We start from the raw sequence: 23,578 nt of genomic DNA on the forward strand, positions 1-23,578 counted from the left end.
CATTAGAGTGTCTAGTTTGAGAAACAGACCCCTCACAAGCCCTCAAATGGCACCTTCATTAAATAGTACCTGCAAAACACCAGTCTCAACGTCAACAGTGAAGAGGCGACTCCGGGATGCTGGCCTTGTAGGCAGAGTTGCAAAGAAAAAGCCATATCTCAGACTGTCCAATAAAAATAAAAGATTAAGATGGGCAAAACAACACAGACACTGGACAGAGGAACTCTGCCTAGAAGGCCAGCATCACGGAGTCGCCTCTTCACTGTTGACATTGAGACTGGTGTTTTGCGGGTACTGTTTAATTAAGCTGCCAGTTGAGGACTTGTGAAGCGTTGTACGAGATCTTCAGTTTGTTTGGCAATCTCTCTCATGGAGGAATAGCCTTCATTTCTCAGAACAAGAATAGACTAAAGAGTTTCAGAAGAAAGTCCTTTGTTTCTGGCCATTTTGAGCCTGTAATCGAAACCACCAATGCTGATGATCCAGATACTCAACTAGCCTAAAGAAGGTCAGTTTTCTTTAAAAAACAAAGACATTTCTAAGTGACCCCAAACTTTTGAACGATAGTGTATATAAAGTATGACTAAAAAGAGAACAAGTTTTAATATGTGACTTCTATGTATCTCTTCTTAGTCATACATGTACCCCCCAAATCTCTTAACGGCAACGTCAAAATCAAATCAAATGAACGTTTTTTTGGTCGGTACACAGGTGCAGCGAAATACTTGTGTTTCTAGCTCCAACAGTGCAGTAATACCTAGCAATACAAAACAACACACATTATCCCCCCAAAAATATATATATATTTTTTTAAAGAAATGTCGGAACAAAACCAAAAAATCCAATTAACAACCCAATAGCACTGTAACAGTAATCCAATTAACAGCCCAATAGCACTGTAACAGTAATCCAATTAACAACCCAATAGCACTGTAACAGTAATCCAATTAACAACCCAATAGCACTGTAACAGTAATCCAATTAACAACCCAATAGCACTGTAACAGTAATCCAATTAACAACCCAATAGCTCTGTAACAGTAATCCAATTAACAACCCAATAGCACTGTAACAGTAATCCAATTAACAACCCAATAGCTCTGTAACAGTAATCCAATTACCAACCCAATAGCACTGTAACAGTAATCCAATTAACAACCCAATAGCACTGTAACAGTAATCTAATTAACAACCCAATAGCACTGTAACAGTAATCCAATTAACAACCCAATAGCTCTGTAACAGTAATCCAATTACCAACCCAATAGCACTGTAACAGTAATCCAATTAACAGCCCAATAGCACTGTAACTGTAATCCAATTAACAGCCCAATAGCACTGTAACTGTAATCCAATTAACAGCCCAATAGCACTGTAACAGTAATCCAATTAACAACCCAATAGCACTGTAACTGTAATCCAATTAACAGCCCAATAGCTCTGTAACAGTAATCCAATTAACAACCCAATAGCACCGTAAAAGTAATCCAATTAACAACCCAATAGCTCTGTAACAGTAATCCAATTAACAACCCAATAGCACTGCGACAGTAATCCAATTAACAACTCAATAGCACCGTAACAGTAATCCAATTAACAACCCAATAGCACTGTAACAGTAATCCAATTAACAACCCAATAACACTGTAACAGTAATCCAATTAACAACCCAATAGCACTGTAACAGTAATCCAAGAGCAATCTATACATATATACACCGGATGATATTACACAAGATATACTAAGAATGATATGTACAGCAGTAGAAATATTAGTGAGCTATGTCAATAATCCAGTATATTAATAAATATGCAGTGTGTTAAAACAGTGTAACTAAAATGTAATGTGCAGTAGTAGAAATATTAGAATGAGCCATGTCGAGATTACAGTATTTAAATAAACAGTACAAAACCCCATAGTAAAATGAGTCCAGAATATAAATAATATACATGTATGTAAATGGAGTGTATAGACAGTATGGACAGTATGTGAATATACTTGTAAAAATGTCCATTTGTTAACGTCTACTGTATATCTATGTTCATCCGGTCCACTCGCTGTGTTATCATCGAGTGTTGAAATCCATCGTTTTTTCCCCTCAAAAACGGCATTCTACGCCATGTGAGAGCCAAAGCACAGACATGGCCTTCTAATGTCAAAACAGGATGTGTTTACAGTCATAGTTTATCAAGAAAATATACCTGGATAGAAAACACAGCTGTAACACAATGTAGAATGGCATAACACTTGAAAACAGCCTGTAACTGTAACACAATGTAGAATGGCATAACACTTGAAAACAGCCTGTAACTGTAACACAATATAGAATGGCATAACACTTGAAAACAGTCTGTAACTGTAAGACAATATAGAATGGCATAACACTTGAAAACAGCCTGCAACTGTAACACAATGTAGAATGGCATAACACTTGAAAACAACCTGTAACTGTAACACAATGTAGAATGGCATAACGCTTGAAAACAGTCTGTAACTGTAACACAATATAGAATGGCATAACACTTGAAAACAGCCTGTAACTGTAACACAATGTAGAATGGCATAACACTTGAAAACAGCCTGTAACTGTAACACAATATAGAATGGCATAACACTTGAAAACAGTCTGTAACTGTAACACAATATAGAATGGCATAACACTTGAAAACAGCCTGTAACTGTAACACAATGTAGAATGGCTTAACACTTGAAAACAATCCAAGTGATTGTCATGACAGAACTGGAGGGAAGTGTTCAGACGCTTAATGCTTCATCAGGACCATAAATTCACTTAGTACGAACCCACAGGGTACAGTGAATATAGATAAGAGCCTAGGGCCTGAAAAAATATACTGTTATGACCTAGAGGCATGAGAATGACAATGAGTGTGGCGGTGTGTGTTGGCCTACTGATGAAGTGGAGCTGTGTGTGTTGGCCTACTGATGAGGTGGAGCTGTGTGTGTTGGCCTACTGATGAGGTGGAGCTGTGTGGGTTGGCCTACTGATGAGGTGGAGCTGTGTGGGTTGGCCTACTGGTGAGGTGGAGCTGTGTGTGTTGGCCTACTGGTGAGGTGGAGCTGTGTGTGTTGGCCTACTGATGAGGAGGTGTGTGTTGGCCTACTGATGAGGAGGTGTGTGTTGGCCTACTGATGAGGAGGTGTGTGTTGGCCTACTGATGAGGAGGTGGGGCTGTGTATGTTGGCCTACAGATGAGGAGGTGTGTGTTGGCCTACAGATGAGGAGGAGGGTGTTGGCCTACAGATGAGGAGGTGTGTGTTGGCCTACAGCTGAGGAGGTGGGGCTGTGTGTGTTGGCCTGCTGATGAGGAGGTGTGTGTTGGCCTACAGCTGAGGAGGTGGGGCTGTGTGTGTTGGCCTACAGATGAGGAGGTGGGGCTGTGTATGTTGGCCTACAGATGAGGAGGTGTGTGTTGGCCTACAGATGAGGAGGTGGGTGTTGGCCTACAGCTGAGGAGGTGGGGCTGTGTGTGTTTGCCTGCTGATGAGGTGGAGGTGTGTGTTGGCCTACAGATGAGGAGGTGGGGCTGTGTGTGTTGGCCTGCTGATGAGGAGGTGGGGCTGTGTGTGTTGGCCTGCTGATGAGGAGGTGGGGCGGTGTGTGTTGGCCTACAGATGAGGAGATGTGTGTTGGCCTACAGATGAGGAGGTGTGTGTTGGCCTGCTGATGAGGAGGTGGAGCTGTGTGTGTTGGCCTGCTGATGAGGAGGTGTGTGTTGGCCTACTGATGAGGAGGTGGGGCGGTGTGTGTTGGCCTACAGATGAGGAGATGTGTGTTGGCCTACAGATGAGGAGGTGTGTGTTGGCCTGCTGATGAGGAGGTGGAGCTGTGTGTGTTGGCCTGCTGATGAGGAGGTGTGTGTTGGCCTACTGATGAGGAGGTGGGGCTGTGTGTGTTGGCCTGCTGATGAGGTGGGGCGGTGTGTGTTGGCCTACAGATGAGGAGATGTGTGTTGGCCTACAGATGAGGAGGTGTGTGTTGGCCTGCTGATGAGGAGGTGGAGCTGTGTGTGTTGGTCTACAGACGAGGAGGTGGGGCTGTGTGTGTTGGCCTGCTGACGAGGAGGTGTGTGTTGGCCTACAGATGAGGAGGTGGGGCTGTGTGTGTTGGCTTACTGATGAGGTGGAGCTGTGTGTGTTGGCCTACAGATGAGGAGGTGGGGCTGTGTGTGTTGGCCTACATATGAGAAGGTGTGTGTTGGCCTACATATGAGGAGGAGCTGTGTGTGTTGGCCTACTGATGAGGAGGTGTGTGTTGGCCTACTAAGGAGGAGGTGTGTGTTGGCCTACAGATGAGGAGATGTGTGTTGGCCTACAGATGAGGAGGTGTGTGTTGGCCTACAGATGTGGAGGTGTGTGTTGGCCTACAGATGAGGAGGTGTGTGTTGGCCTACAGATGAGGAGGTGTGTGTTGGCCTACAGATGAGGAGGTGTGTATTGGCCTACAGACGAGGAGGTGTGTGTTGGCCTACAGATGAGGAGGTGTGTGTTGGCCTGCTGATGAGGAGGTGTGTGTTGGCCTACAGATGAGGAGGTGTGTGTTGGCCTACAGACGAGGAGGTGTGTGTTGGCCTACAGATGAGGAGGTGTGTGTTGGCCTACAGATGAGGAGGTGTGTTTTGGCCTGCTGATGAGGAGGTGGAGCTGTGTGTGTTGGCCTACAGATGAGGAGGTGTGTGTTGGCCTACAGATGAGGAGGTGGGGCGGTGTGTGTTGGCCTACAGATGAGGAGGTGTGTGTTGGCCTACAGACGAGGAGGTGTGTGTTGGCCTACAGACGAGAAGGTGGAGCTGTGTGTAAAGCAATACATTATGACAAGGGGCAGGCAGCACGATAACACCGTATTTACACTACACATTCATTACGCTGTAAACGCTAGCATTTCAGTTCATCATCTATTTATGTTGAGATACTCAAGCTCCTAAGCAGTGGGAACCACTGGAAAAAAATGTTGACTACTGTAAAAAAAGAGAAATCGCAAGCTAAACATGAAAAGAGCAGATACAGTAACTACGAGAAAAAAGCTGGCTCATCACTGGACTCCCAAAAGGACTTCCCAGGCCAAAGTACACTTTGAACTGAACAGGACCTTAGTGCTGTTTTCAGTTCAGTGTTCATAGCACCCCTCCGACCCAAACACAAGGAAAATTAATGAGGTCTGAGGTTTAGAGATACATTAAAAAGTAGAGGACACCAACCCTATCTGAACCCATGGTTTTGTTTTCTTAAAAACTGTGATAAAAAGAAAATGCATTTGGTTTCATAGGCTATTTATAAAGCATGTACACATCATTTATTTACAAATACTCTTTACTTGCACTTTTGCTAGCAGTATCTTGTCTTGTAAGGGCTACATGGTGCTAAGCGCATGTATATTCATTTTTTAATGTTCTTATTTAACCTTTATTTAACTTGTTTGTATCATGACGATACAGTATTTTAAACAGGCCATTGCAGGAGCTCAATTTGGATAGAATCTCCATAAGAAGTGAAATGAATCAGAATGTTTCTTCTTTGGCTTGCCTCCATTTCCCCTCTGATGTGACAAGAGCTTCCTGTTACAGTGATCTATTCCCCTCTGATGTGGCTGATGTGACAAGAGCTTCCTGTTACAGTGATCTATTCCCCTCTGATGTGGCTGATGTGACAAGAGTTTCCTGTTACAGTGATCTATTCTCCTCTGATGTGGCTGATGTGACAAGAGCTTCCTGTTACAGTGATCTATTCTCCTCTGATGTGGCTGATTTGACAAGAGCTTCCTGTTACAGTGATCTATTCTCCTCTGATGTGGCTGATGTGACAAGAGCTTCCTGTTACAGTGATCTACTTCCCTCTGATGTGGCTGATGTGACAAGAGCTTCCTGTTACAGGGATCTATTCTCATCTGATGTGGCTGATGTGACAAGAGCTTCCTGTTACAGTGATCTATTTCCTTCTGATGTGGCTGATGTGACAAGAGCTTCCTGTTACAGTGATCTATTCCCCTCTGATGTGGCTGATGTGACAAGAGCTTCCTGTTACAGTGATCTATTCTCCTCTGATGTGGCTGATGTGACAAGAGCTTCCTGTTACAGTGATCTATTCCCCTCTGATGTGGCTGATGTGACAAGCGTTTCCTGTTACAGGGATCTATTCTCCTCTGATGTGGCTGATGTGACAAGAGCTTCCTGTTACAGTGATCTATTCTCCTCTGATGTGACAAGAGCTTCCTGTTACAGTGATCTATTCTCCTCTGATGTGACAAGAGCTTCCTGTTACAGTGATCTATTCTCCTCTGATGTGGCTGATGTGACAAGAGCTTCCTGTTACAGGGATCTATTCTCCTCTGATGTGGCTGATGTGACAAGAGCTTCCTGTTACAGTGATCTATTCTCCTCTGATGTGGCTGATGTGACAAGAGCTTCCTGTTACAGGGATCTATTCTCCTCTGATGTGGCTGATGTGACAAGAGCTTCCTGTTACAGTGATCTATTCTCCTCTGATGTGACAAGAGCTTCCTGTTACAGTGATCTATTCTCCTCTGATGTGACAAGAGCTTCCTGTTACAGTGATCTATTCTCCTCTGATTTGACAAGAGCTTCCTGTTACAGTGATCTATTCTCCTCTGATGTGGCTGATGTGACAAGAGCTTCCTCTTCACTCTGTTACAGTGATCTATTCCCGTCTAGGTGATCCACCACATTTCTCCACAGAATGCAGAGGGACTCAGATCCATTTTTAATCAAATAACTGTGCTGATCAAAGCTCCCAGTCGCTGTGGAGATCCCGCCACCCATGAAGCTGCAGCATTTTCCATCGCCACAATCAACGTCTGTAGTATTCTCTCTGGTATGCAATCTGGTTCCCGCTCATGTTATGGATTTGGCACTGCAACCTTAGAGGTCCTAAATTCTGTCACCACCGCCCTTGACTATTTTTATTGATTTGGCCAAAGCTTTTGATACGGTAGACTACTCCATTCTTGTGGGTTGGCTAAGGAGTATTGGTGTCTCGTTATGATTACTACCTCTGAGGGTTTAGCGCTTGAGGTAGTCACCTCATACAGGTACTTGGGAGTATGGCTGGACGGTACACTGTCCTTCTCTCAGCACATATCAAAGCTGCAGGCTAAAGTTACATCTAGACTTGGGTTTCCTCTATCGTAATCGCTCCTCTTTCACCCCAGCTGCCAAACTAACCCTGATTCAGATGACCATCCTACCCATGCTAGATTATAGAGACATAATCTATAGATCGGCAGGTAAGGGTACTCTCAAGCGGCTAGATGTTCTTTACCATTCGGCCACCAGATTTACCAACAATGCTCCTTACAGGACACATCACTGCTCTCTATACTCCTCTGTAAACGGGTCATCTTTGTATACCCGGCGCGAGACCCACTGGTTGATGCTTATTTATAAAACCCTCTTGTGCCTCACTCCCCCCTATCTGAGATACCTACTGCTGCCCTCATCCTCCACATACAACACCCGTTCTGCCAGTCACATTCTGTTAAAGGTCCCCAAAGCACACACATCCCTGGGTCGCTACTCTTTTCAGTTCGCTGCAGCTAGCATCTGGAACAAGCTGCAACAAACACTCAAACTGGACAGCTTTATCGCCATCTCTACATTCAGAGACTCAATCATGGTCACTCTTACTGACACTTGTGGCTGCTTTGCGTAATGTATTGCTGTCTCTACCTTTTTGCCATTTGCGCTTTTGCATGTGCCTAAAAATGTTGATACCATGTTTTTTGCCGCCACCATGTTGTGTTGTCATGTTGTGTTGTTGTCTTGTTGTGCAAATACCATGTTGTGTTGTCATGTTGTGTTGCTGCCATGTTGTGTTGTTGTCATGTTGTGTTGTTGTCATGTTGTGCTAATACCATGTTGTGTTGTTATGTTGTGTTACTGCCATGTTGTGTCTTGTTGTCATATTGTGTTGTTGTCATGTTGTGTTGTTGTCATGTTGTGCTAATACCATGTAGTGTTGTTGTCATGTTGTGTTGTTGTCATGTTGTGCTAATACCATGTAGTGTTGTTGTCATGTTGTGTTGTTGTCATGTTGTGCTAATACCATGTAGTGTTGTTGTCATGTTGTGTTGTTGTCATGTTGTGTTGTTGTCATGTTGTGCTAATACCATGTAGTGTTGTTGTCATGTTGTGCTAATACCATGTAGTGTTGTTGTCATGTTGTGTTGTTGTCATATTGTGTTGTTGTCATGTTGTGTTGTTGTCATATTGTGTTGTTGTCATGTTGTGTTGTTGTCATGTTGTGCTAATACCATGTAGTGTTGTTGTCATGTTGTGTTGTTGTCATGTTGTGCTAATACCATGTAGTGTTGTTGTCATGTTGTGTTGTTGTCATGTTGTGCTAATACCATGTAGTGTTGTTGTCATGTTGTGTTGTTGTCATGTTGTGTTGTTGTCATGTTGTGCTAATACCATGTAGTGTTGTTGTCATGTTGTGCTAATACCATGTAGTGTTGTTGTCATGTTGTGCTAATACCATGTAGTGTTGTTGTCATGTTGTGTTGTTGTCATGTTGTGCTGTTGTCATGTTGTGCTAATACCATGTAGTGTTGTTGTCATGTTGTGTTGTTGTCATGTTGTGCTAATACCATGTAGTGTTGTTGTGTTGTTGTCATGTTGTGCTAATACCATGTAGTGTTGTTGTCATGTTGTGTTGTTGTCATGTTGTGCTAATACCATGTAGTGTTGTTGTGTTGTTGTCATGTTGTGCTAATACCATGTTGTGTTGTTATGTTGTGTTGCTGCCATGTAGTGTTGTTGTCATGTTGTGTTGTTGTCATGTTGTGCTAATACCATGTAGTGTTGTTGTCATGTTGTGCTAATACCATGATGTGTGGTTATGTTGTGTTGCTGCAATGTTGTGTTGTTGTTTTATTGTCATATTGTGTTGTTGTCATGTTGTGTTGTTGTCATGTTGTGCTAATACGTGTAGTGTTGTTGTCATGTTGTGTTGTTGTCATGTTGTGCTAATACCGTGTAGTGTTGTTGTCATGTTGTGTTATTGTCATGTTGTGCTAATACCATGTTGTGTTGTCATGTTGTGTTGCTGCCATGCTGTGCTGTTGTCTTGGGTCTCTCTTTATGTAATGTTGTGATTTCTCTTTCATCGTGATGTCTGTTTTGTCCTACATTTATCTTTTAAATCCCAGCCCCCGTCCCCACAGGAGAAATGTGTTCTTAATAATTGACATGCCTAGTTAAATAAAGGTTAAATAAAAAAATATATAAAAGACTGAAGTAATCAGGAAGGCGCTGGGAAGAAGGAAACTGCCATTTTGATGTTATGGTTGCAGGAAAAACAACATCTTTCACTGACTTGAATGAAGGGAACACGGTTGTGTTTCATGTGTGGAGGAGCAGCAGGAAATTACACAGATTTATTGACTGTAGTGTATTGATTGTAATAGGAGTTAGTGTATTCCCATGGCAACCTTGTTATGGATGTTCTCTCATACTCAAAGGAAAGCAACTTCATGGCAAAAGGAAGGAATCAAGCTGTTGTCTTTGTAAACGTTAGCTTGTTGTACTGTAGTAGGTCTGCACAGCCACTTGTCTTCATAACACGAGCATAAGAACGGCTTGATCTGGCATCATGTTTCTTGTTCATTAGATGATGATGATTCAATCATTATCAACTGACATAACGCTCTAATGGGGCCTTAAGAATGGAACTACAAATATTTGAGGTGCTGAATGAATTATTTTTTTAATAAAACATTTTTTTTGTGTCAAATCGCCAATTGGCATCCCATCCTTTATGGGATGAATTGACACATTAACAAACAGTACAATAATTCACTGTGATAATTCAGTGATCATTCTTCTTCTCTGCAGTGGGCATCACACAAAGAGTGAAACATTGTCAGGTAGAAATCAATATATAATAGTAAATAAGGTGATGCAAACAATAATTACATCCCTAGAGCGGTAAAATAATACACACACACACACACACACACACACACACACACACACACACACACACACACACACACACACACACACACACACACACACACACACACACACACACACACACACACACACACACACACACACACACACACACACACACACACACACACAACATACAGCGGCAAGGAAAAGTATGTGAACCCTTTGGAATTACCTGGATTTCTGAATAAAATTGTTATAAAATGTGATTTGACATTCATCTAAGTCACAACAATAGATACACACAGTGTGCTTAAACTAATAACACACAAACAATTATAAGTTTTCATGTCTTTATTGAACACACCGTGTAAATATTCACAGTGCAGGGTGGAAAAAGTATGTGAACCCTTGGATTTACAGTTTTTTTGGATTGCTTACACACTAAAATTAAAAGTAGTACACTATTAGCAAAACCTTACACTCAAGAAGCAAAACATTAGCCCATATTTGCACAACTATAAGCACATTGTCAACCTCACACTTGTTGCAAAACTCTACACACAGTGATTTGCAAAACACTAAACACACTTAACATACATTACACACAAAAATCTATCATGAAGTCACGTCCTTGCAATACCAAAGCACTGACTGTCAAAATACCACACCGTCCAACCAATTGGTTCAACACAGTCATCAGGTGTGCAAACACTCGTTTGCTTAATTGTAGACACACCAATCAGGTGTATAAGCACTATAAAAAGCAGCAGGTGAGTTCATCGGTCTTCAAGCACAATGGAAAGAGTCAGAGAAAGAGTAAGACGAGGAGGAGGAGGAGGAGGACGACGACGAGGAGGAGGAGGAGCACGAGGAGGACGAGGAGAAGGAGGAGGAGGAGGAAGAGGAAGACAAGAAGGTGCTCAAAGAGGACCGAATCTGACAAATGAGATCCGCGCAACACTGGTTGACCATGTTGTCAACCACGGCCTGACGCTGAGGGAGGCTGGACTGCGAGTACAGCCAAATCTAAGCCGATATACAGTGGCAAGTGTGATGAGAACATTACGACTGGAAAATAGGTATTGTAAAAATATCATCATATCAAAAACATCTGCACGGTTTCAGTAACTGCTTACAGTACTGTATTCTATGCACTATCAGCACTTCTGTTACCTTTTCCTGTGAAATTACTGTACTATTGTATACTGTTTTTTTTTCTACATAGGATTGAGGGTCAGGGACGACAAGGGGGAAGGCCTCCTATGTTCACAGAACAGCAAGAGATGGAGATAGTAAACATGGTTTTGGCCAACAATGCTATAACACTCACAGCTCCAAGCTAACTTTGTCAATAACCACGCCATTTTCAACGATATCCATCAGGTCTCAACATCAACACTGGCACGCATCCTAAAAAAAAAACATATTCAAATGAAGCAAATTTATCGAGTGCCTTTCGAGCGCAATTCCGAAAGTGTGAAACGACTGCGGCATGATTATGCAGAGGTATGTACTCACTTTAGCAGTGTGATCTTGCATACTGTCTCATAATCGTTTACTGTAATATGTATACTAGATCTACACTGAACTACACAATTTCGCCTGACACTGTTTTTCAGAGTTTTACGAATGGATGGAGAAGAGATCCATTTACGTAGATGAGGCTGGGTTCAACCTGACGAGAACACGAAGGAGGGGAAGAAACATCATTGGCCACAGGGCTATAGTCAATGTCCCAGGGCAACGTGGGGGTAATATAACACTCTGTGCAGCCATTACACAGAATGGGGTCCTCCACCGCCATGCCCATATGGGCCCTTACAACACAGCACTCATACTTACATTCTTGGACCAATTGCACAACATAACAGCAGCAAATCAAATCGATCATATGCAATACATTGTTGTCTGGGACAATGTGTCTTTCCACCGCTCTGCTCTGGTTCAGAACTGGTTTCAGCAACATCCACATTTCACCGTCCTATATCTTCCACCATACTCTCCATTCCTCAACCCTATAGAAGAGTTTTTCTCGGCACGGCGGTGGAAGGTATATGATCTCCGTCTCCAGGCTGAGGTACTCCTCATCCAAGCCATGGAGGAGGCCTGTGACCAGATGGAGGTAGCAGCAATGCAAGGATGGATTCGTCATTCAAGACGTTTCTTTCCAAGGTGTCTTGCTAATGACAACATGCAATGTTGATGAAATTCTCTGGCCAGATCCAGCTAGGCGAAGAGACAATGTCTAGTTTTTTTTTTTTTTTGAACTTACAATACGTAAAGTGACGTTTGGTTACAGTATTATGAATCTCCATGTCAACATTTTGGGCGTGTTGAGAAATAAATGAGTTTCTTCAGTCTGCAACATTGGTCTTGTGTAGTGTTTGGTGAATTTACATTATATTTGTACTTTGTTGATAGTAGCCTACTCTAATCATAGGGAAGTAGAAGTGTTTTAGGTTTATCACAGCAGAGTGTAACTCGTGCAAACAGAGTATAGTAATGTGAAACGTGTGTGTTTCATATGGTAACAAAGTGTGTTTTTTAAAAAGAAGTGTATAGTTTTTACAAGAGTGTTTAATTTTGCTAAGGATCTGTAGTGTTTTGCTAATTGGGTGTGTGGTTGTGCTAATTGTGTGTAGTGTTTTGAAAACACGGGCCCTGTTTTGAAAATCGTGCTTAAGCAATCAAAAAAAACTGTAATAACTGGTTGAGCCTTCTTTGGAAGCTATAACCTTGTTGGGGTAGGTTGCTTGTCCCTTGTCAATCATTTGCTTATTGGTGAAATCAGAAATCTGACAATATCTTTAAGTAAATCAATCATTCATTCATTAATGCAATTGCAGACAGAAGTTGACAACGGGAACATAGCACACATGTTTCCGAGAAAGTTCTGCAAAATAGGAAAGGGTCCAAGTTGCTTTAATATGCTTGCAGTCATCCCCTAGTGATGTAACTGCCTACGTCAACACCTTCTACACATGAGACCAAGCCCATGCATATACAGTTATACAAACCTGCAGAAGAGACAATAGTTCCAGTGTTTCTAAGGGCTCAGCAGTAATTCTCCACTCCCCAAGTTGCTTTATAGTGGTATGTCTGACTTGTCTCTTATCTCTTTCACTCCCCTGCAGGGTTCTGTGTCTATGAATCTCTTTTAGCCTTGAGGCGCTTTCTCACAGACACCCTGTTTGGACTGCAATAACTCACACATCTCTCAGACCGTTTCTTATAAGAAGCAGAGACTAGAAAAGAACTGTGGAACAATATTAAACCTTATAATGCATATATATATATTGCTCATCTGTGGTCCAGGACCCTATACATGTAGTGGGGGAGGGTCTTATAGCCCTTCCCTTCTATTACAGTTTTTTTTGATTGCTTAAGCACGATTTTCAAAACAGGGCCCGTGTTTTCAAAACACTACACACAATTAGCAAAACACTACAGATCCTTTGCAAAATTAAACACTCTTGTAAAAACTATACACTTCTTTTTAAAAAACACACTTTGTTACCATATGAAACACACACGTTTCACATTACTATACTCTGTTTGCACGAGTTACACTCTGCTGTGATAAACCTAAAACACTTTTATCACTTCTACTTCCCTATGATTAGAGTAGGCTACTATCAACAAAGTACAAATATAATGTCAATTCACCAAACACTACACAAGACCAATGTTGCAGACTGAAGAAACTCATTTATTTCTCAACACGCCCAAAATGTTGACATGGAGATTCATAATACTGTAACCAAACGTCACTTTACGTATTGTAAAATCCCCCCCAAAAATAAACAAAATAACTAGACATCGTGTTCTCGTCAGGTTGAACCCAGCCTCATCTACGTAAATGAACTCATGCTGGATCTCCTCTCCATCCATTCGTAAAACTCTAAGAAAAACAGTGTCAGGCAAAATTGTGTAGTTCAGTGTAGATCTAGTATACATATTACAGTACAGTAAAAGATTATGAGACAGTATGCAAGATCACACTGCTAAAGTGAATACATACCTCTGCATAATCATGCCGCAGTCGGTTCACCCTTTCGGAATTGCGCTCGAAAGGCACTCGATAAATTTGCTTCATTTGAATATGTTGTTTTTTTTAGAATGCGTGCCAGTGTTGATGTTGAGACCTGATGGATATCGTTGAAAATGGCGTGGTTATTGACAATGTTAGCTTGGAGCTGCTTGAGTGTTATAGTAAACATGGTTTTGGCCAACAATGCCATCTCCCTCTCTTGCTGTTCTGTGAACATAGGAGGCCTTCCCCCTTGTCGTCCCTGACCCTCAATCCTATGTAGAAAAAAAACAGTATACAATAGTACAGTAATTTCACAGGAAAAGGTAACAGAAGTGCTGATAGTGCATAGAATACAGTACTGTAAGCAGTTACTGAAACCGTGCAGATGTTTTTGCTATGATATTTTTACAATACCTATTTTCCAGTCGAAATGTTCTCATCACACTTGACACTGTATATCGGCTTAAATTTGGCTGTACTCGCAGTCCAGCCTCCCTCAGCGTCAGGCCGTGGTTGACAACATGGTCAACCAGTGTTGCGTGGATCTCATTTGTCAGATTCGGTCCTCTTTGAGCACCTTCTTGTCTTCCTCTTCCTCCTCCTCCTCCTTCTCCTCGTCCTCCTCGTTCTCCTCCTCGTGCTCCTCCTCGTTCTCCTCGTCGTCCTCGTCCTCGTCCTTCTCCTCCTCCTCGTCTTACTCTTTCTCTGACTCTTTCCATTGTGCTTGAAGACCGATGAACTCACCTGCTGCTTCTTATAGTGCTTATACACCTGATTGGTGTGTCTACAATTAAGCAAACGAGTGTTTGCTCACCTGATGACTGTGTTGAACCAATTGGTTGGACGGTGTGGTAATTTGACAGTCAGTGCTTTGGTATTGCAAGGACGTGACTTCATGATAGATTTTTGTGTGTAATGTATGTTAAGTGTGTTTAGTGTTTTGCAAATCACTGTGTGTAGAGTTTTGCAACAAGTGTGAGGTTGACAATGTGCTTATAGTTGTGCAAATATGGGCTAATGTTTTGCTTCTTGAGTGTAAGGTTTTGCTAATAGCGTACTACTTTTAATTTTAGTGTGTAAGCAATCCAAAAAAACTGTAATACAACATAAGCATTTTCAATTCTTATAATACATCAATCATTTGGTGCAGCCCCTATCATGCCCCCAGGGTGAACCCATCAACCTCAACCAAATGTTTTCTGTAGTTGTGTATCAGACCTGCACAATGATCATGAGGAATTTTGGAACATTCCGCTTCATAAAAACTGTTTCAGTTCAGCAATATTCTTGTGATGTCTGGTGTGAACCGCTCTCTTGAGGTCATGCCACTGCATCTTAATCGGGTTGAGGTCAGGACTCTGACTGGGCCACTCCAGAAGGCGTATTTTCTTCTGTTGAAGCCATTCTGTTGTTGGTTTACTTCTGTGTTTTGGGTAGTTGTCCTGTTGCATCATATAGACATATAGCATATAGCCTTACATAGCCTTACAGCCTTACATATAGCCTTACATTCTCCTGCAAAAAGTCTTGATAAACTTGGGAACTAATTTTTCCGTCTATGGTAGCAAGGTGTCCAGGCCCTGAGGCAGCAAAGCAGACCCAAACCATGATGCTCCCTCCACCATACTTTACAGTTGGGATGAGGCTTTGATGTTGGTATGCTGTGACTTTTTGGCTAAAGCTTCTCCACACATAGTGTTGTGTGTTCCTTCCAAACAACTCAACTTTAGTTTAATCTGTCCACAGAATATTTTGCAAGTAGAACATGTGGAACATTGAGGTGCCCTTTGCGAACTTCAGACGTGCAGCGGCTTCTTCTGTGGTGTCCTCCCATGAACACCATTCTTGTTCAGTGTTTTACGTATCGTAGACTCGTCAACAGAGATGTTAGCATGTTTCAGAGATTTCTGTAAGTCTTTAGCTGACACTCTAGGATTCTTCTTAACTCATTGAGTATTCTGCGCTGTGCTCTTGCAGTCATCTTTAATTTTATTTATACATACATACACATACATACAGATGAAGTCGGAAGTTTACATACACATAGGTTGGAGTCATTAAAACTAGTTTTTCAACCACACTGGCAAGTCGGTTAGGACATCTACTTTGTGCATGACACAAGTCATTTTTCCAACAATTGTTTACAGACAGATTATTTCACTTATAATTCACTGTATCACAATTCCAGTTGCTCAGAAGTTTAAATTAACTAAGTTGACTGTGCCATTAAACCTGCTTGGAAAATTCCAGAAAATGATGTCATGGCTTTAGAGGCTAATTGACATCATTTGAGTCAATTGGAGGTGTACCTGTGGATCTATTTCAAGGCCTACCTTCAAACTCAGTACCTCTTTAATTGACATCATGGGAAAATCAAAAGACATCAGCCAAGACCTCATAAAAAAAATTGTAAACCTCCACAAGTCTGGTTCATCCTTGGAAGCAATTTTCAAACGCCTGAAGGTACCACGTTCATCTGTACAAACAATAGTACGCAAGTATAAACACCATGGGACCACGCAGCCGTCATAACGCTCAGGAAGGAGACATGTTCTGTCTCCTAGAGATGAACGTACTTTGGTGCGAAAAGTGCAAATCATTCCCAGAACAACAGCAAAGGACCTTCTGAAGATGCTGGAGGAAAAAGGTACAAAGTATCTCTATCCACAGTAAAACGAGTCCTATGTCGCCATAACCTGAAAGGCCGCTCCGCAAGGAAGAAGCCACTGCTCCAAAACCGCCATAAAAAAGCCAGACTACGGTTAGCAACTGCACATGGGGACAAACATCATACTTTTTGGAGAAATGTCCTCTGGTATGATGAAACAAAAATAGAATAGTTTGGCCATCATGACCATTGTTATGTTTGGAGGAAAAAGGGGGATGCTTGCAAGCCGAAGAACACCATCCCAACCGTGAAGCACGGGGGTGGCAGCATCATGGTGTGGGGGTGCTTTGCTGCAGTAGGGACTGGTGCACTTAACAAAATAGATGGCTTCATGAGGCAGGAAAATTATGTGGATATATTGAAGCAACATCTCAAGACATCAGTCAGGAAGTTAAAGCTTGGTCGCAAATGGGTCTTCCAAATGGACAATGACCCCAAGCATACTTCCAAAGTTGTGGTAAAATGCCTTAAGGACAACAAAGTCAAGGTATTGGAGTGGCCATCACAAAGCCCTGACCTCAATCCTGCAGAAGATGTGTGGGCAGAACTGAAAAAGTGTGTGCGAGCAAGGAGACCTACTAACATGACTCAGTTACACCAGCTCTGTCAGGAGGAATGGGCCAAAATTCACCCAACTTACTGTTGGAAGCTTGTGGAAGGCTACCCGAAACATTTGACCCAAGTTAAACAATTTAAAGGCAATGCTACCAAATACTAATTGACTTTATGTAAACTTCTGACCAACTGGGAATGTGATGAAATAAATAAAATCTGAAATTAATCATTCTCTCTACTATTATTCTGACATTTCACATTCTTAAAATAAAGTGGTGATCCTAACTGACCTAAAACAGGGAATTCTTACTAGGATTAAATGTCAGGAATTGTGAAAAACTGAGTTTAAATGTATTTGGCTAAGGTGTAAACTTCCGACTTCAACTGTATATACATTACACTACACAGATACATTACACTACATACATACATACATATACCACCCCTCCCCCAATTGGAGTAAACTAATAAACAATAACACTTAGGCTACGAGCTTCAGTTTATACATGTTTTACACATTTTACAGACACAATACAATTTACAATAGTTATATTCTGTTTGTTCAGTCCCACCCTTCAGCTCCATTAAACCCCTCCCATCTATCCTTTAACACCATCCATTTTGTATTTCTATTTGCCATATATTTTTCAACTGTGCTGTGATGCTTCACAAAAGTACTGAACCTTTCTATTCTCATAGCTTCTCAGATTGTAAATTAAAGATAAACATTTTTGCTAAATTAATTATTATATTATTGATCGATTGACTATGACTTTTCAAATCACCCAGTACTGCGATCTGCAGTTAGTTCTAGGTAAATGTTGCAATTATTCAGCAATTCCTGGACCTGTGACCAAAAACGAGTTACGTATGGATAGTACCAAAACAACGATCTAATGACTCTGCCTCCTCGCAGCATAATCAGCAGCGCTGGGAAGATTGTAACCCCCAAATATATATAACATTCTATTGGTTGCAATAATTTTGTATAATAATTTAAATGGAAAAATTAGAAGTTTTGAATCCGGCGTTGTTTTGCGTGTCAAGTCATAAACCATGTGCCATGGAATTGGTACATCAAAAATCTCTTCCCAACTATTTTGCAATTTATATGGCACAGCTGTCAATTTTTGGTCCTTAAATGAAATTGGTATATGCTTTTATTTATCACAATTCTCTTTAACCATTTATGGTTTTTAATGCAGGGCTGACAGACAAGTTCCTTACTTTTTCCCCCTTCTACTTGCCTCTTCCATTTTTGTGAAAATGCTGCAATTAGTTGGTTGTAATTTTAGGTAGAGAAGACATTTCCATCCGTATTAGCTACATGTGTGACATAACTCCACCAGTCCTATTTATGATATAATTTACAAAAATGATACTTAAAAAAAATGTTATTGAAAAATACGTTTATTTTATCGATTACTATATTTGAGTTTAACCACAATATTTGTTGTATTATTTGTTGCCTTTTCAGGTGGATTAAACTGAAATTGCAACCAGCTTTCTAAGGCTTGTTTAAAAAATAACAATATTTTGCAATGATTTCGTTTTCAAATAACCAAAAGTGAGCAGTTGTAATCTGAATAAAGGGAAAAAGGCCATTCTTGAACATGGTGTGAGACATTCTTACTAATTTACTAGAAAACCATTTCTATTTAAGTATAACTTTTGTATGACTGATGCCTTTAGTGAGAGGTCTAATGCTTTAATATTTAATCATTTCTACCCTCCAAATTCATATTTGCTATATAAATAGGCCTTTTAAATTTTGTCTGGCTTGCCAATCCCCCCAAAAATGTAATATTTTTTCTTCATATAATTTAAAAAGCAGATCACTAGGTGTAGGCAAAACCATAAGCAAACGGTTAAACTGTGATATGACTAAAGAGTTAATCAGGGTGATTTTTCCACAAATAGACAGGTGTTTTCATTTCCATGGTAGCAAGATCTTATCTATTTTTGCTTACTTTCCATACAAATGTATTGGAGTGAGATCATTTCTTTCTTTTGGGATATGTCCACAACACTGTCAGACCATTTTATTGGTAACTTACACGGTAATGTAAAAGTAGAATATTTTTGTGATCCAATACGTAATATAGTAGTACACTTATCATAATTTGGTTCTAATCCAGAGAGGTTAGCAAACGTATCTAGATCCTCCATGAGGCTGTGGAGGGATTCTAATTGTGGTTTTAAAAGAAAACATGAATCATCAGCGTACAATGACACCATTGTTTTTAAGCCACGGATTTCTAATCCCTTAATAATATTGTTGGATCTAATTTTAACAGCTAACATTTCAATGGCAATAATAAATAGATATGCCGATAGTGGACAACCTTGTAATACTCCTCTTGACAGTTTAAAACTTTCGGAGATGTAGTCATTATTTACTATTTTACACCTAGGGTTACTATACATAACTTTAACCCATTTTATAAGAGATTCTCCAAAATTGAAATATTCTTGGCTTTTATATGTAAACTCCAGTCGTACTTTATCAAAAGCCTTTTCAAAATCAGCTATGAAAACCAGGCCTGGTTTCCCCGATACTTCATAGTATTCTATTGTTTTCAGTACTTGTCTTATACTATCTCTAATGTATTGTCCATGTAAAAAAAAACTGTCTGATTAGGATGAATAATATCTGACAATCCCTTTTTAATTCTATGCGCCAAGCATTTAGCTCTAATTTTTGGATCACAACACTGAAGTGTAAGAGGCCGCCAATTTTTTTTATCTTCTTGTTGCGTGTCTGATAATCTTCCGTTTATATGGGAATGGTTCAAACATGCTAATAACGGTCCTCTGAGTATATCAAAAAAACGTTTGGTATACTTCCACTGGTACGCCATCCAGCCCTGGAGTTTTCTCAGACTTAAAGGCTTTAATTGCGTCAAGAAGTTCCTCCTCTGTAATTTGGCCTTCACATGAGTCTTTCTGTACAGATGTTAATTGTACATTATTAATAGGGGACAAAATCCATACAATTAGCTTCGGTTAGTGGAGATGGAGGAGAATGAAACGAAAACATATTCTTAAAGTACTTTACTTGCTCTTTCAAAATATAATTCAGTGAATCATGCGTGACTCCATCATTTGTAACAAGTTTCAATAAAAACATTTTGGTAGCATTTCTATATTGAAGATTGAAAAAGAATTTGGTGCATTTTTCCCCATATTCCAACCAGTTCGCTTTATTTTTTATAACATATTACACTGGATGTTTCTTGAACAAGTTCCTCCATTTCTTTTTGTTTTTCCTCTAACTTATTCTGTGCCTCTACGGTACAGTTTTTATTGCTATCAGCTGTACTGTTAATTCTTCAATTTCCTTTGTTAATATGGACTCTTTTGACCTAAATTGGTTTTGTTTTATAGATGAGTACTGAATTGCATGGCCTCTAAAGGCACATTTAAAAGTGTCCCATACAATAAGGGGATCTGCTGTACCTATGTTATGTCTGAAAAAGTCAGTTATAAATTCTTCTGTCCTAGTTCTAAACAATTTATTATATAGTAGGCTTTGATTAAATTTCCAATATCCTTGCCCACGTGGAAATTCTGTAACAGTAATATATATGCCAATTATGTGATGATCCGACCGCATTCTGTCCCCTATCAACACTTTTAAACTTTTGGTGCCAGAGAGAATGACATAAGAAAGTAATCAAGACAACTAGCTTGATTAAGCCTCCGCCATGTATATCTCACTAGGTCAGGGTATTTAAGCCTCCATATATCCACTAATTCCAATATATCCATGACATTCAGGATTTCCTTAAGTGCCTGAGGGTGATAGTTTGTAGTGTGATTTCCATTACGGTCCAAAGAGGTATTTAAGACCATATTAAAATCTCCCACCAAAATAATAGCATCAAGTGTTGCTTGTAGAGTTGATAAATTCTTATATATATTTTCAAAGAGGCTTGGATCATCATTATAAATATACACAGGCAGTTAAGAAAGCTAAGGCTAGCTTTTTCAAACAGAAATTTGCATCCTGTAGTACAAACTCAAAAAAGTTCTGGGACACTGTAAAGTCCAAGGAGAATAAGAGCACCTCCTCCCAGCTGCCCACTGCTCTGAGGCTAGGAAACACTGTTACCACCGACATCATAACAGCCATCGATAAGAGACATTATTGTGCAGCCGTATTCATCGACCTGGCCAAGGCTTTCGACTCTGTCAATCACCACATTCTTATTGGCAGACTCGGCAGCCTTGGTTTCTCAAATGATTGCCTCGCCTGGTTTACCAACTACTTCTCTGATAGAGTTCAGTGTGTCAAAGCCTGTTGTCCGGACCTCTGGCAGTCTCTATGGGGGTGCCACAGGGTTCAATTCTTGGGCCGACTCTCTTCTCTCTATACATCAATGATGTCGCTCTTGCTGCTGGTGATTCTCTGATCCACCTCTATGTGTTACACCCCTGAAAAAGGGGAGAAATGATGATGACACCATTCTGTATACTTCTGGCCCCTCTTTGGACACTGTGTTAACTAACCTCCAGACGAGCTTCAATGCCGTACAACCCCCCTTCCGTGGCATCCAACTGCTTTTAAATGCGAGTAAAACTAAATGCATGCTATTCAATCGATCACTGCCCGCACCTGCCCGCCCATCCAGCATCACTACTCTGGATGGCTCTGACTTAGAATACGTGGACAACTACAAATACCTAGGTGTCTGGTTAGACTGTAAACTCTCCTTCCAGACTCACATTAAGCATCTCCAATCCAAAATTAAATCTAGAATCGGCTTCCTATATCGCAACAAAGCATCCTTCACTCCTTCAAGCATCCTTCACTGCCAAACATACCCTCGTAAAACTGACCATCCTACCGATCCTTGACTTCGGGGATGTCATCTATAAAATAGCCTCCAACACTCTACTCAACAAATTGGATGCAGTCTATCACAGTGCCATCCGTTTTGTCACCAAAGCCCCATACACTACGTATGCTCTCGTTGGTTGGCCCTCGCTTCATACTCGTCGCCAAACCCACTGGCTACAGGTTATCTACAAGTCTCTGCTAGGTAAAGCCCCGCCTTATCTCAGCTCACTGGTCACCATAGCAGCACCCACTCGTTGCACGCGCTCCAGCAGGTATATCTCACTGGTCACCCCCAAAGCCAATTCCTCCTTTGGTCACTTTCCTTCCAGTTCTCTGCTGCCAATGACTGGAACAAACTGCAAAAATCACTGAAGCTGGAGACTCATATCTCCCTCACCAGCTTTAAGCACCAGCTGTCAGAGAAGCTCACAGATCACTGCACCTGTACATAGCCCATCTATCTACCTCATCCCCACACTGTATTTATTTATTTATCTTGCTCCTTTGCACCCCAGTATCTCTACTTGCACATTCATATTCTGCTATATTGTAATTACTTCGCCACCATGGCCTATTCATTTCCTTAACTCCCTTATCTTACCTCATTTGTACTCACTGTATATATACTTTTTGTTTTCTTTTTTTCTACTGTATTATTGACTGTATGTTTTGTTTATTCCATGTGTAACTCTGTGTTGTTGTATGTGTCGAATTGCTATGCTTTATCTTGGCCAGGTCACAGTTGCAAATGAGAACTTGTTATCAACTAGCCTACCTGGTTAAATAAAAGTGAAATAAAAATAAACATTATTTGGACCGTATAGGTTAATAAGCCATATCTGTTTATTGTCCGATAACATATTTAAAATAATCCATCTACCTTGATGATCTGTTTCGACAATTTCAACATTTGGATCAAAATTACAGTTAATTAATACCATCACCCCTTTTGAATTTCTTTGCCTATGGGAGAAATATATTTCACCCCCCCCAGTCCTTTTTTCCACAAAACTTAATCTAAAATTGTTGAATGAGTTTCCTGTAAAACAATAGATATTATATTCTTTCTTTTTTAGCCAGGTAAATACTGATCGTCTTTTCTTATTATCTGCTTAGCCATTACAATTATAAATACTTATTTCACCACAAGTTTCAATTATATTTATCAAATATATGTTTGTAAACGTACCATTAAAAAGTAACATGATGATTGAGTGTCTGTATAGTTGTACCATGATATTTGCATTGCTACTAAGTAAACCTCCAATTACATTACTCCACACTATTCCACTCGCTAAAACCCCTCCTCATCCCGAGTTGGGTTGTCATCCCAATGCCCGGGACCCATCCTTGGAAAAGAGCACACGGTGCCACCCACATAACAGAAGCAGATCAACCGCCAAATGCATTTCAACCGCCCTCACCTCGATTTGTATTATATATAGCCACTTAAAAAAATATATATACATATTGTAACGGCTGTTCTCCTCCTCTTCGTCCGAAGAGGAGGAGTAGAGATCAGACCAACATGCAGCGGGTTTAGAAAACAT

The sequence above is a fragment of the Salvelinus fontinalis genome, chromosome 35 (genome assembly GCF_029448725.1).
Source record: "Salvelinus fontinalis isolate EN_2023a chromosome 35, ASM2944872v1, whole genome shotgun sequence".
In the NCBI taxonomy this organism is placed as follows: Eukaryota; Metazoa; Chordata; class Actinopteri; order Salmoniformes; family Salmonidae; genus Salvelinus; species Salvelinus fontinalis.